The sequence below is a fragment of the Dermacentor silvarum genome, chromosome 1 (genome assembly GCF_013339745.2).
Source record: "Dermacentor silvarum isolate Dsil-2018 chromosome 1, BIME_Dsil_1.4, whole genome shotgun sequence".
NCBI classification, from domain to species: Eukaryota; Metazoa; Arthropoda; class Arachnida; order Ixodida; family Ixodidae; genus Dermacentor; species Dermacentor silvarum.
This window is the reverse complement of record NC_051154.1, coordinates 369,897,133-369,913,309: the sequence shown is the minus strand read 5'-3', so window position 1 is coordinate 369,913,309 and position 16,177 is coordinate 369,897,133. Positions and strand designations below refer to the sequence as shown.

General features: G+C 45.3%; 1 long non-coding RNA gene across 1 annotated transcript; it reads left to right on the top strand.

Moving 5' to 3' along the window:
* The first annotated feature begins 1,660 nt into the window (after positions 1-1,660).
* Positions 1,661-5,460, top strand: LOC125942419 (uncharacterized). The gene is made up of 2 exons (XR_007465094.1): positions 1,661-1,730; positions 5,294-5,460. It is a non-coding gene; the product is annotated as an uncharacterized LOC125942419 (long non-coding RNA).
* The last annotated feature ends 10,717 nt before the right edge of the window (positions 5,461-16,177 follow it).

Below are 16,177 nucleotides of genomic sequence, written 5' to 3'. Positions count from 1 at the left end.
TTCTGACAAGCACAATCACCGAAGCCTTTCGATATTTGTGAGGACAGCGCAGATATAAATATTATACAATTATAGCACTGTATTGAAGGCGTTGCATACAAGGCATTGTAAGCAAAACTGCAGCTACATTCAAGGACAGATGATCCCATTGTCCAGTTTTATTAAAGGTATCAATACTACGTGTGATATAGCTTACTTTGTATAACATTATTATACAAATGCCCTGTGGCATACAAGTATGCTAATACTGATACCGAAGAGCAGTGGCACAATAAGCTTTCCTACTTGCTGTTTATAATTTTCTTTTGTGTATTACCTTTGCAATGTACTTCATTTAAATTATAAATGTGGCTTCCTTCTGTATTTGTGTGAAATCCTCTGGCTTCTATAGGTGCAATAAACACTGAATAAAGAATGAAACAATTACTGTTGTCATAAAAATGTGCTTTCCATAGTACAAGTACACCAGCAACAAGATGAATCCACAAGTGCAAATGAATGCTGCCATTTTTCCCTTGCCGCTATGTATTCAGTTTTCATGCCGTTTCACACTAGCAGAGGAAGAAGGGTCCCCCTGGCAGTGTTTGATTCTAGGACATAATTATGCTCATTCGGAAACAGCTGAATAAACTCTAGATAATGCACAAATTCCGTCCATTTGCTTCATTAGATAACGAAAATGGATCACCGAGGCGCGTCTCAATAGCGTCGTCGCACCACAGAATCTTGCAAAATAGTACACGTAAATCTGAATAAACGGTGATTACTTCGGCGTTTAGAATGCCGGCTAATGCTATTTATTTCTCTCAAAATAAAACACGCCCACCAGAGCCTTTTATTAAGCGAAAATGCGACAAAAAAGTGTCCTTCAAAACATCTCGTTTCTTCCTAGGTGCAAGACAGCGTCACAAAAATTCTTTCTCTCAAAATAAAACACGCACACCAGCCTTTTATAAAGCGAAAATGCGACAAAAAAAAAGAAAGAAAAGTGTCCCTCAAGACATCTCGTTTCTTTCTAGGTGCAAGACAGCGGGACGAAAAATTAGCAAGATAATACGCACCACAGCTTAAGGTGCACAACGGCTGATTTGACGAAACTTGAGTACGTAGGAAAAAAAGACCACACTCGGGCGTCTGCACGGGTTTCGAGCCGCGAGCGCTGGAAACTCCACTAACCGCGGTGGTAAGCGCAAGTGTCGCCTTGAAAATTTTCTGTCTTCATGAGTCAGACGCCCCAGTCTTGCTCCACGTTTCAAGGCATCGCATTTGAAGCGAAGAACGACGCGCGCAGTAGCAGAAAACCACCACCCGCATACGGGCCTCCAAGCCAGTGACGGAAGGCGCCACTAAAAGTTACCACGTACCAAACAATCACGAATGTTCCGGCAACCTTGTGGGCCTTTTCCGCCCCATAAGGCACCGCGCACGGGGCCCCTGAGAGAGGGAGGGGTGACTTCAGAGGAGGTTGGCTTGCCGAGGCTAGCGGAATCACGTGACGCTCCCTCCTAGTATTTTTTACCTCCATGCTAGGCACCGTACCCTGGCTCAATTTTTTTGGGCCGTGACTGCTGCGACCGGGTTACGTCCAAAAGGTGCGCAAAACGTCTGCTGCGACCCATGACGTCACGTCCGCTATAACCCATGATTTCACGTCCGTTTAGTTTCATGGCGGCTGTTTTTCGGGGCCGGTCGCGTTGTGAAAAGGTCCGTACTCCGTGCCTTCTTACAGAGTAAGTAATCCATTTTTCCAGTCTATATGCATGTACTAAAAGGTTGGGGCTGTCAGCTGCTTGATGTGTTGCCGTTAGTTGTCTTGCGCGCATATTTTGCCTCGTGGCCGCGTCAAATTGCAGCCGACCCGTGGAATGGGCCGTGGCATCCCATATAAAGCTATAAAGCTGATCCTCCGTCAGGATCGTTAGCACGTGTACAGAACCATCCAGTAGTGTGGTTCAGTGAATGATGCGTGAAAAAACGAGGACACAAGAAAATCCTGGCATGGTGAGCTGTTCCGCCAGATCGTGTTAAATCGCGTTTTTGCGCGAGATGGTCGAACAGCTTTGCTACTGCTGTTCTATAGCTTTGCTGCATTTCGTTTAATCATCACCTGCATTCTTTTTAATGAGACAAATGGCATTACTGCGCGAAAGAGCGTCTCGAAGTTTCCCAACAACAGCCAATGCCGCTGTGCCTGTTGCATGCACGCTTACCAGCTACACGCTCTCCTGATGCAGTTAGAACGATTATGACCCAGTATCAGCCTGCTACTGCGGGATGCAGGATCACTATGACAATACAATTAAAATAACTAAAGAAATTAATGCAGTAAGTGTGGTTTTCAAACGTTGCCAATTGTGATAAGCGGACCTGCCTCGTAAGATGCGTTGAATGAATTCGATTCCTAAAGTCAGCTTCACCGCAGTAGACGTGTTACGCGGTGAAGCTTACCCAAAAATTATTGCAGTGAAGCATACCAAAGTGAAAAGGGGCCGCTATCACGGGGCATGTATATGTTCCTTAACTATGCACGCGCGCACTCGCCTTCACCCATCACATTACGCGCGCCGAGGAGCGTAATAAGTGTATTGGCAGGTGTACTCACATATATGAAAACTGCCAAGAAAAGCTGGTTAAGGCAAGCTCTCTTGTCGAAACGTTTGCACCAGCCTGTTCGACTACTGTTATATCACCACAGTTTGTGTATTGCGGTGAAGCATACCGATGGTGGGTAGGGGTCAGGCGAATCGGGAGTGTAGGGTTTCAACCAGCGACGAACCCTGCCAGTCTCAACGTTCTAGTCTCAACAAAGCATATTTTTGCGCCAGGATGATATTTCGACAACTTTTGTTGGCTGTTGGTGATGGTGATGATGATATAAACTTTAATTTTCGAGACGGTGTTCCCGAGCGTTTGAGCTGTGGATCACTCTAGGTGGGAGGGTCCCTCATTCCAGGAATCCTCTGGCCGCGATAGCATCCCGGGCTCTGGCGACAAGACGTCGTTGTTCGTCCAGGGCCGGGGTGGAGATCTTGGCCTCCCACGTCTCGGCGAGGAGGTTCACGTCTTCAGACGTTGTATGTTTAGTAACGGCGTCTTCGGGGCGCCACGGGCACTCTAGTAGCAAATGCGCCAGAGTGTCTGGCACGACGCAGATCGGGCAGTTGTATGTGTGTAGTGTCGGGTGGATGCGATGCATGAGGATTCCATGGGTGTATGTATTGCTTGTTGTTTAGTTAGTTGCTGTTCTTTGCATAATTGAGTGAGCTTCTCGATGTTGTCATTCTGCTTGTGTATAATTTCTTCTCGTTCTTGGCATAGTTGTGTGAGCTTGTCGATGACGGCGCCTTGGCTTTGGATCTGGTCGCGAAGGCTTTGCAGCGCCTTCTGCTGATTTCGAACAATGTTCTCCAGAGCCCTGAGCGCCGCGGTGTCTGCAGTCGAGAAATCCGAAGTGCTCGTGTTGTGAGAGTAACCCCGTGCCGCAGCAGCATAGTTGACTCGTTGAACGGAGCGCGTTCGGGATCTCGTGCCAGACTTGGACCTTGATGGTACGACAGACCTAGACCTAGACCTAGACTTGCTTCGGCCGGCATGGAGTCGCGGTGCACTGCCCGAGCTTGTGGACGGGTTCTCTAGCTTGGGGAATTCGTCATCGCTGCTTAAATTCCAATGGCTGTCTCGGACTTTTGCCTTGTTAAGTTGTTGTTGTCTCACTTGGTAAGGTGGTGGGTTGGGTCTTAGCTTCTTCTTGCACTCCTTTCCAGCGGTCTCGTGTGCTTCTTGGCATATTTTGCACTTGGGTAGGCATTCGTGATCCTCGGTGATGACACAACTCTTTTACATGGTGATGACACAACTCTTTTACAGGTAACATTCTCTAAGCCTTTTGAAATGACAGGGAGCACTGACACCGGCCGATAATTTGACATGTCATTTCTGTCCCCTGATTTAAACAGTGCAGTCAGCTTCGCCTGTTGCATTTTTGTAGGGTAAACGCCAGTAGACAAGCAAACATTGAATACGTGGGTGTAAACAGGCACTTTGCTTTGTTGTGTACCTGTCATACTGCTATTAAATTTTCCTTTCCTTTTAAAGTGCTTACGTACATCACATCGCAAGGAGTCACTGTGTAATTAGTGGCCTTGTCATGTTAAAAAACCAGGCTCTTCTCAAGAGAGGCTGGGGTTAAGTACCTGTCAAATGTTTTTAGGGGGCTAGTTTTCTGAGAAGAAATCAGATGCCAGAAACAGACCTGTGGTATCCTGGGTTTGAGTATTTAACAGTGGAAAGGATACAAAATACATTATATTTCTTGTCTGAAACCAACAAGTAAGTGAAATATGTAAATATATTAAATAGCGTCCATGAGCAGCTGCAAGCTGTGCACACCTAGACCCAAAACGCACTTCTCTTGCTCCAGTCCATGCAGGCTGTCAGTTGCTTTGTTGAAGCCTCTGGTACATTCTCAGTGGTGCAGTAATTTTTGTCTGTATTTTGCTCTCATGTGCCATAAACATAATTGAGTGATTTGCAGTTGCAACTGGACTGCAGCCTCAGCTTGGGAGACCAGTGGTAGGGCACATTTTGTAAAACTAAGCTACACATAGCATTATCAGTTTGAGCAGAGACCTGTTTATATATGCGTCACCTTTAGCATCTAGATTTTTTACCATGAATTCAGGAAAATCTCCAGCACATCGAGTCCCTAGATTTGAAATGCTGTATAAGTTGTCTTCTTGTTCATTGCGGTAGCGCTTAACTTCTGTCCAAATGGGAGAGCACTTCTGCATAGCGCATCAAAGACCATTCTTATTAACATGCCTTCCTTTTATTTATCTTACCTACAATCAAGAGCAAACGTATATAGCACATGAATGTGCTGTGCTTGAACTTGACTTACATTGCCATGTTTAGTAGCACAGTGCACGTAGCTGGTGTTGGTTCATTCAAGCTAAGCATTACTACAACCTTTAACTGTAGGTAGTATGGTGTGAGAGCAGAGAAATAGATATGCAAAGACAGTTGGGCACGTTAAGACATCTTTTGGTGTGTGAAAAGGTGAAAGATACACAAAATGGGATAGAACACGTGCACTTTCACCTTTTTCACAAAAAAAAAAAAAAAAAAAAAAAACGTCGGAGGAATAAGGTTTCTTCACTGTGCCATAGAAACTATATGTTTGCTCTCAAATGTAATTCTGATTCGTTGGATTTGTTCTTGTGCTGTTTGTTTTCTTAACTGTGCTTTACTTTTTACACGTCAACGTTTCAAACTCTTTTTTTATTTTTGACAGACTGAACATCCCACGTCTTGGTTTGACTTCCTGGTACAGGATACTTGCAGTTGGCATGGAGTGGTGAAGCAGCATGGTGTACTTTTATTAAAAGCACAGATTTCACCAGTATAGAAGCAGTTCATCAAAAAGACATGTGTGCTGAAAATAAAGTGTTCCTACCCACATTCCTCAGTGTCTAATTATGCTTATATCCCTGTATTCGCTTCAGCAAAACCACTTATATGGGGAATTGATTGTGATAAGTGCTTGCGAGAGTTTTCAGGAAGAGCTTTGGACCCTTTTTACTGGTGCACAGGTAAAATGTGCACATGCTGTAAAGTTGAAACACCAGGTGGAGTAGCAAACACCAATGCTTGATGTGGCATTTGTCGGGCTTGTGTGTCGGCACATTTTCCATACAACAATGTACTCTAGGACAGAGCATGCTAGCACTACAAAGCACCCATCTTTTATGTTAGGTATACATTACTACAAGCTCTTTAAAGATGGTCACAAGAGAAATGCTGGCTTTAATCCAAACCAAAGGTGAAGGAAGCTGTGCAAATGTATCGAGAAATTATGCAATCTGTGGCGTTTACTCAGTTCAGATAACGTCCGAACGTGTCATAAGGCCTTGATACCTGAAACCTGAGTAACAACTGGTAATGCAATTAAAGAATCTTGCTACACCTCTAAAAATGAGGCAGGGAAATGAAATTAGTGTCACAATTCCTTTTTGTTAGTACCTTGTTTGGGTGGAATATACTGATTGTAACAACAGAAAGTGGAGGGGGTGATGCACATTAGGGAAATGCTAGTCTATCTTTATATTCCACCTTCTCTACATTCAAAGTGCAGTAGAAGTTACCATGGAAAGCTACAGTGAAGCCATTGGTTGAGTCTGTATGGTGGCAATCACCAACCTAACTGCTTGGGTTTATAGTGCCTTACTTGTACATACCTATTTAAGCGTTGAGCTATTTGAACATTGATTAAAGTAACCAACATATGAACAAGTAGTTTACTGAGTAAATTACATGGGGAAGGGCAGAAAGATAGGACAGAGCACAGGGGGTGTATTCTGCAAGTGTCAACGGAATGGACATATCCATTTCACCTGCTGCTTAAATTCTGATTGGCTGGGCTGGGGCACACGTGAGAGAAAGACAGGTGCCCCAGCATGGCTTTCGACGCTTTTGCGCCGTTAAACCTGAATGAACTAACATTTCTGGAACAGCAGCTGTATACAGTAGAACCCCGTTGTTATGTTCCCGGGTACTGCGTTTTCCCGGCTGTTACGTCATTTCCGGCCGTTTCCGGCATAGCTCCCATAGGACCCAATGTATTGGTAACCCGGCTGTTGCGTCGCAACTGTGGGACCATTCCCGCATCGTGCGCTGCGAACTGCCACCCCGCACCAGTCCTAGCAGCCATGTTGACTTTTCATGACGCTTGGCTTGGTGGCTTGACGATGGGATTGGTGGCCCAAAGTGCAGGGGGCGACACCTATGACGTATTTTCGGTTTCCGCCAGCAAAAGCATGGCTTTGTGATCCGTATTCGCTATTTAAAGATGATGTCCATGACGCGTTGGGGCCCAGTTGGCGCGTAGCTGTTCCGTGTAAAGTCCAATAGCGATAACGCCGGTGCCGCGCGCCGTATGCTGTATGTGCAAGAGAAAGCGTGCGAGGGGAGCCGACGACCGGGGCTAAATCTCGCGCGCGCAAGAAAGAAATGCAGGGAGGAGGAAGCGCGCCTTCTTCCGTTGTGCTCGAGACATGGGAGAGAGAGTTCTCCGGCGGCGCCGCGCGGCGCTGTATGGGCCGTATCTTGAAAGTGGTCTGCGACGTGGAAAAGCGCACCTCCGCAGCATTGTACTCTGTCATCAACTGCCTACTCTGCGGTTACGCTGGTCGTATCTTGAAAGCGATTTGCGTTGGGGGCAAAGTCTACGCAGTGTAGGTGCGTCGACGGCTCGTTGCTTTGTGCGTGATGTGTGTTCTCAGCGCTCAATTTGTGTTGAAGCAACAGACAGCGCGAAGCTCACATTGCTCGCTGCTGCTAGCGCTTCCTCATGCCAGCGATTTGATGGCAAGTGTCTGTTTATTTAGTGCGTTGTGTTCATGTTTGCCTGTGCGCGCTGACACCATGCCTGTAAATATATTGCTAATAAGCGAATGTTTACCAGTTTATACGGAAGATAAAACTACTATTCTTACTTTGTATAGCTGTCTACTAATTTGCAATTGCAATCGATGCTTTGGCTTTCGGGTGAAACTGAGACATTTTTTTTCAAAGGTAAGAACTACTAAAATAAAATTGTGTGCAATTCACCACTACTCTGATTTCTCAATTTTTCCTGTTTCTCGGCTCTCGTGTTTCCCTGCTCTTATGTTTTTTTTTACTGTCCCGTCAAAAACGTATCAGCAGGGTTCTACTGTACTACTATTCAAAGAATTACTCGCTTCTAAATTGTGGCTCTCATTTCTTTCCTGCTCTTAATGACAAGATTGGTACTTCTAGTAGAAAGGTACTAAAATATTCATGCACATGTAGATTTCTTTTCACTTTCTGATTTCTTTTTTGCCAGTTACTTTTGAGCAAGATTCTTTTTGTGAAATACTGTTGACAATGTCACTGGTGTCCTCCACGAAGCTAGAGCATGAACCGACTGTGGTGGGTTGCACAGCAGATGCCCTACCTGACCTGGAGCCAATGCTGACTTCTACGGGGACTTTGACAGGGAGTCTGCTGGAGACTTCGGCGGATAGTCTGACGAAGACTCTACCGAGAGGCACTTGTCACTGCTTCGAGCCCCTTCCTCCACAGGAAGTGGACTCCACCATTGACAGCATCACTGGGGCCCACGAAGCTTTTGAGGAGAACGATGGTGAGTGCATCGTCCTCTTTGCTAGCAGAGCCGTTTGCATGCGCTACCTGAAAAATCATCACTTAGCTTGCTTCGCTCTTTTCATGCACTTCAATTTGTTCATTTCATTTATTTATTGATACGGTTAGCCCTTGATTGGGCTAATATAGGAGTGGATTTAGCATACATAAACAGAGAAGTGCGATAATGCAGTTGGACTATGCACCGAACTGAAGCAGCACTGCTGATATAAAATGCATATAACATAATTACAGAGCTCATTATTGACTTTTTGTATCACGATATTAGTGCAAAACTTCAGGGTATAGAACATTATTATGGTTTACAAGGCAATGTGTTGCTTCTAAGAATGCACTAACCGATTTTATTTTGATAACTGAATCAGGCAAAGTATTCCACTGATGAATTGCCCTTAGAAAAAGCTACCTGAAGCAGTCATTGTGCACTGTGGAAGGGGGTATATACATACTGTGTCTGTGCCGTACTGTTTACTGTGTCTTGATTTGGAAGTACGTGTCCTGTCTTATTTTTACATGATTATAAATTATTAAGCACAGGAATTTAAGCCTTTCATATACGGTGCACTTTTGTAGAGGTCGGAGCTCTGCAAGTTTACATAATTCGTAGGAGAGCGAAAATAGTGGTATTTATTAAATATGAACCTTCAAATAAGGCGCTGTGCTCTTTCAAGTTTTAGACAGTTACTTTGGGTGTAGGGATATCATACTATTTTAGTACAATATTTTATTATGGGTGTTAGCAAGGTTTTGAAAGCTAAAGTTTTAATTTCTGGGGAGGCACTGTGCAGGTTAAGTCGCAGACCCTACAATACATTCTTAGCTTTTGTACAAAGTTCATTTACCTGAAGGTTCCAACGCAAGTCTGCTGTAAATATGAGAAGTAGGTATTTATATTGTTTAAGTCGAGCAAGTTCATGACCCTTGATACTGTATGATAAATTTAGAATGTTGTCTGCGTGCTTTAGGTGTGCATCCATAAAGCTTCTTAAGTTATTAAGCATATTCACTGGGGAGTTTAGAGGTCTGTACATAGCACCAATGAATATTGTACGATTATTCAGCTTGGTTTTAATCCAAAGAGTTTCGACATCATTGGCATGCGGGAGAATACTGAACAATATACGGTCTTTAATTAGCAGGGCAATACCTCATCCTCTTGTGTCACGGTGTCTTCTCACGATTTTGTATCCGTGAGGCATAACTTCGGCATTTAGTATATCTCTTTTTAAGCCATGTTTCGGTAAGTACCGTAATATCGGGATTGTGTTCCCGTACTAAAGCCTCAACGTCCGCAACTTTATTTAAAATGCTTCTTACATCTACGTTTATTATCTTGAACTGCTTAGGAGCACTGTGATGCCATCAATCGTTATCAACGTGCCTCTCGTCTCTTTTGGAAGGTGCCTTACATATGCACCTTTTATTAGTAGCCTCATTCCAACCGTACACCACGTCATTTATTTCATCTTGTCAAACATAAGCTTTGAATACTTTAAAGTTTGTAATACTTTGTGATTTTAGAGGAGCTTGAACCCTCGACCAGTAAAGTAGATTTCAGCAGTCTTTCTTCCAGCCCTTTCCATTTTGTACGTTTCACAAAAATGAAGGCAAGTTCATGCGTAACAGTAAAAAGAAGTATGATGCCACATGTGGTAGTGGCATCGGAGTTTCGCACGAAATTAAAATTGTGACGTTGCTAGAATTTAGGTTTGTCTTTCAAATGCAATATCGGTACAGTGGATGCCTCATAAGAGCATTTCCCGCCCGCTGTGGTATAACCCTGCGGATGTGTCGTTATGCTGCCTAGCTCCAGATGGCAGGTTCGATTCCGGCCAGGGCAGTTGCATTTCGGGGAAAGGGAAGAAAAACGCTCCTGCACCTAAGTTTAGGGAATGAGAATACTGGGTAGTGGCGCAAACGGGAGAGTGCGCCAGCTCATTGACCGAGTCAAAGTTTGATAACCACCGCAAAGTGGTGGTGCTGCGCCTTTTTCTCCAAAGCGCACAGCCACAAGGATTGACGAGGTTCCCGTTAAAGGGACACTAAAGGCAAATAAAAAGTCACGCTAAAGTGATAGAGCAATGCTCTAAACGTCTAAGGCGTCAATATAATCGCGAACAGAGCTTTAGTAATCGAGAAATTGAGGTAAATGCAGGACACGATGAGAGACTCCCCAGGGACATTCCGGTACTTACCCGATGACGAAGGCACTAAAAAAAAATTGTGTCACTAGTACTCAACCACTCGTATTAAAAACATTATTTCGTTGGATTATAATATGGAAGAAAATGCTACTTGCCTATTTCTATTAGATTCTTAGAAAAAATACCTTTTTGGCATTCCACTAGATAACGACGCGGGCGGAATCTTTCGTTTTCGGTCGACTCAGCGCGGGCGGAAAAGGTTTCGTTTTCGCTCGACTCAACGCCGCGCTCGCTTTCGAGTTTCAGAAGTTTCGTTATCGCGTAGTACTGCGCTAGTGTTGCTGGCTCGCTAAACTCGCACTTGAATTTGCTAGCAGCTTGAAAGTCGCGACGGCTTGTCCAGACGGTGACCAGCTTCATCGCCTGACGTCCTCGCTGCTTTCGCGCTCGGAAGAGCCGGTGGCGAGGCCGCCATCGAAGTAGGCAACGACGCCGGCATCGCGAGCCCTCAGCAGCATGTCACGCTCAACGGAGCTTAAATCGCTAAAATTGAGCCCAGCACCGCGAGCCAATGTGTCGTTGTCAGGGTCGTCAACAAGTTGGACCATTGCGACGAGCGTCGACTATCACCGTGTTCACAATTCGGCGCGCGCTTTACCTTCCGCTTTCGCACGGCTGTCGGCTCTTGGCTGTTTCTTGGCTGTTTTTGCGCTTTCCGCAAAAAAAAAAAAGCCGTACCGCCGTCTGCGGGCGCCGTTTTAGTCACCGGCGGTACAACGCTACTATATGGCCATGACATCACCCCTCCTTACTCGGGCGGGCGATTTAAATTGCGCTACAGGTACGCGGACGCTTCAGACGCAAATTTTCTCTTAAAACAAATCTCTTCTTGGCACGAAACGAGCGTTTCGAGGTTCCTGGTATGGTATCTTAACAGTCCACGTTGATACGTTGATATAATATTTGCTTTTAGTGTCCCTTTAGACTGATTAACGAACTAGGACCAAAAGTAAGGAAGCTCTGTTAGAAGCCGTAGAAAAAAAAGCTTACTAGATAGGCGCGAACCAGACAGTTGATGACAAAGTAGAATGAATTTAATTTATAATGGTAAGGGGAAAAAGATCCAATTCACGCATATGGACCGTTAACCATTACATCGATTATTTACAGATTAGCAATGCAGGTGATTAAATTAAAGCTACAACATGGGCAGAGAATAATGGTATGTCGGGAGAACTTTGGAGTGGCTTCAGTCTCAGTAGGCGTCTGGATGATAACCTATTTGTTCTTACTCACTGTATTGAAATATCCAGGGAAGAAAGGAGACCGGTATATATATTTTTTTTTTGTACAGTACAAAAGCGTATGACAACGTAGACGGGAACATTTTGTGGGATATACTGGAAGGGTAAGGCTTAGGCAACGACTGTATATAGCGGTTTAAAGACGTTTATCTAGAAAATACAGTTGCGTTGAATAGAAAGAGATGATCAGCAAGGAGAAAGTTTACATCAACAAGCCACTGAGGCAGAGGTGCCCGTTATCCCCGCTACTGTTAAATATGTACATGGTAAGGGTGGAAGTTCTGCTAGAGGGAAGCAATTTTGGGTTTATTCTCATACAGACAGGTGTGCACAGAAATATCGTAATTTCTCAGAAATACAAAAGTATTGCATTCCAGCAACGACGACACGGTGGCAAGCATGATACCAGCAGGTAACACATGAGTAGAGAGTCCTAAGTGCAAAAGATGCAGGTAGGTTGTGTTTCCGCGTGCGGTGATCACAGTGTGGAGAACAAGTGAAAAAACGTATGCACCGTGTCTAGGCTGAGAACCACATCGTGAGGACACTGCGCAATCACGGCAAACAAAACTATGGTCAGTAATGCGTACTCGGGCGGTGCACATTCCAAGAACAGCAGGCGTGCTGCCATCAATATCCTGTACTGTGCTTTGAATAGCCGGCGTAATAACATTGCGCAGCTGAGTACAGAGAGCAGCACTCATTACTGAAATCTGCGCTCCGGTGTCTGAGTGTCGTAACGGTAACGTCGTCCACTTGAATGTCCAGAAGGTTTTAGCGCGTTGGCACCATCAACAGATAATTTTTATACCGGGTCATTGACGCAGCGTCACCTCCGGGAGCTGCACGGCTTAGTTTTCCGGAGCGTAGGTGCCATGCCGGGCAGGGGACGAGGACCGGCGTGGTTGCGGCCATAGAGAGCGACGGCGTTGTGGTGACGGTGAATGGCTAAATCTGGAGTGTGGAACGGCAGCATGGGACGCCTGCGGATCAGAGCGAGGGGAAAAACGTCGAATGTTGCATTCAGGACGACCAGCGACTGCGGCAAGGACGGGCGACGTGTCCAACGCGAGAGCAGTTGAAACATATGCGTCGGTCATCTGCCGTCCTCCAGTCAGCCGGTTTTCTCTAGCGTGGAGGGTAGACCGGGTTCTGGGTGGCATTGGCAGGAGTACGTTCACGTGCACGGATAGAACAGATGGTGGGTGATAAACACAGGTTCGGGAACTTCTGGCAGACGACTTGTGGAAGAACGGCCATAGGAGCTATTGCTTTTAGTTCGCGGCGGACAATGCGAGTTACATCTTCCATCGCTGAAGACCGCGCAGACATTGGTGGGTCCGTGCATGATGGTGTGGCGGCGGTCTTAGCCAGCCGAAGGAACTGGCGGGCGATGGGGAGACTCTTCGCTTGCTCAAAGCGTTGACATTCCTTAACCTTTTATTGAGATGTGCTGCGTACAGGAAAACATACAAAAAATGTTCTTCCGATGTTTTGACATTGAGTACGAAGATTGTGGCTAAAGGTCTTCGGCCAACACTTGACATGCTGTGTGCATCATTTGCTGGTTGAGAGTGGGAACTGAGGACGCGAAGGAAAACGTTTGTTCGTTACTCAGTTTATTTTCAAAGCACTGTCAGGAGTGGTAGACCGACGCAAGATGTCCGGCTTCAGGAGTGTCACAGACGTTATGTAAAGCAAGTGAAATGTACCGCTATCGTTCACATTTGACGAGAGCTGTCTGTAACGAAGCCATAGATGGCTTGGGGTGAAGCCCACTTCCAGTTTTCTGCCTGGTGTGTCCCCTCTTTTGCTGAAAAAGTGCCCGCAAAATATTTTTTCCTTTGATTGATTATGCTTATTCGGCGTGTTTTGCACATTTAAATAGCAAATTCACATTTATTCGAGGTATTTATATATGCTGTAATTAAAGGGTTAACTATTGCATCGACCGTCGTACAGTCCTTGAAGACAAGTAGATTAAACGAGCCATCAGTTATCCGCCTCAAAATATGAAAACTTTTTTGACAGTTGGTCATTTTTGTGTCTGCTCTCCGAGAAAGGCCTGAACGTCTTGTATGTAAGAAATGTACGATTCTGTGGAAGTCTGGACGCGGGATCCCAGCTCCTTTATTCGAATTTTTAAAACCTCGGATCTCTCGTCATGTTACCTGCTCGACACTTTCACTTCGCCCTTGCAACGCACACGAGATCCAAATGTTTTTCATTCCTTTCTGGCCACCGATCTTCCTTGGCCACAGACCCATAAATTTCTCGCCCCATGGTTTCATTGCGACAACAATCCTTGTGACCCACGGGAAAAGTCACTTACGCCGACAATACCCGTGTGGATTGCTCGTTCAGAACAAGATCATCACACGAAATGAGGGAATCTGTTGCCTCAAATCGATTACCTTCTCGATTGTTTTTGTCATCCTTGGATCTTCGCGACGGCTATTGCCGAGTACCGATGGATGAAGATAGCAGCGACAAGACAGCCTTAGTCACGCTAGACGGCTTTCACGAATTTGGCGTATTTTGATCCATTCGGGCAATATAACGCACCGGTCACATTTGTGCACGTGATGGAAACCATCCTTCGCGTCGATACGTGGAAGACCTGTCGGCGCTGTCAATATTACACTGTCTTAATACTCGAATAAACGTCCCATACGCGACACCGCGTATGCGAGTCTTCAGTGAAATTATGTTGTATTGCGCAAGTACGCCTCGTAATCCCATGAATCTTGAAGTTCAGGAAAAGAGAATGACTATCGCTTCGAAATATTGCGTTGCCGGTAATTATTTAAAAAGCTGTTTTTTAAATATATTTTCCTGATAATCTATTTCCCCGTCTAAAGGTAAATTTAATTTTTAAAGCTGTGATACTATCGCAGCATGTTATATGCGTGCGTACGCATACGAATGGGGGTATATTTTGCATTTACAGCAATCAAAGGGTTGACTCGGTGACTTATTTGTGCTATCTGATTGCAGGAGCTGGTTGGGCGCCTTAACAACGTGCATCCTCCTTGGACCTCCTTGGAAAAACCGTAAGTATCTGAAGCGCGGCTTTTAGGCAGCATACTGCGTCGTAAATCGCGTTGCGTGGGCACCGATTACCTAATGCCTAGTATCAACGTGTTCACTCCTGCATGTAAAATTTTAATAGAATCTATAAAAAGAAAAGTATTTGTTCCGAGAATATTTCTACAAATAAAAAAGTACTCTTTTGTCATTAATGAGCTTTTGGTAATACGTCGGCGATAGAGTGTAGGTGAGTTTGCGTGCGAGTTGGGGCAGATGTGTATAGATAACGTGCGGGAAACTTACTGTGCCAAGAAGCGGCGCTACTCCCTTTGTCATTGTTTAACGAGCGGTACTCACTTTTGCAGACGTTCCGGTGTTGAAGTCATTTCTTTGGAGGTTAGCGATACAGCGCTAGCGGATGAGTTAATTTTTCTCTTTATTCGGGAGAAAAGTCGTGGGCCGAGAAGGGCCGGCAACACAGGCTGTCCGTCTGTAGCAACGATCCGTCAACTGCGTCACACGCACTCATTCCATTCCTTAATATGCCGGTCACTATTTTAGCAGTCAGCTACTGCACACATCTTCAATCCAACGCTCCACATTTTGCAGCATGAATGGAGCACAGTGATTGAGCGAAAACCCAGCTGCATTTTCGGCAGCGGATCGCACAGAAACGGCGCAGAAGCGGTAATGGTTTCGTATTCGTGCGCTTGCACTGAGGCAACGTGCGGCGCGTCACCGAAACTTTCATCTCATTTCGCGAGATAAAACTGTTCCGCGAAACCGGTCAATAGGGACTGTCGTCCAGCAATTGCAGATTAAGGCGCCGTGGACATCCGCGTCAGCGCCACCAAAGGCCAGCCCGTCATGGGCTCACAGCTCACAGCTCGGAGCCTTCACTAGCCATGCATCATTTTTCATCGTGGCAGCACCGGGTTGAAGAAGCCTGTACATTCTAATGAACAAGAGTTGGTTATTATAAACCACGTAACGTACCTCTCGAAAGAGCACGAACACTGTTAGTCCAGGCTGAAATGTCCACGTGAGCAGGTATAGCACCCGCTGCTTTAAAATAAGCTTAATGTGTTTTTGACTAGATTTGATGGCCATTTTCAGATGCGTCGTCGGTTTTAAGTGCATCAGTGCTAGCACATACTCTAAACGTGCACTTTAAGTTAAAGTCAGAAGAGCTTGAAACTAGGCTATACTACAAATTGCAGCATATCACATTTTGTAGCCATGGAAATGTGCATCCCAATGTTTATGGGGCGCACAATGCATCGTGTCGTCGTTAAAACGACCTTAACTACTAAACAAGGTTACGCTAACGTGTGTTGACGCAGCCTGGGCATCTTCTGTCCCACTGTTCTCGTTTATCGCGCGTCAGCTACTGCCTGCAGGCACAGTCTCATGTATACATCAAACAAATGAATAAGCTCCTACTGAGCAGCGCTTCGATTCTACGCTCTTTTAAATCCTTAACAAGCGATTGGATCAGGCTAGGTGGTACAAATC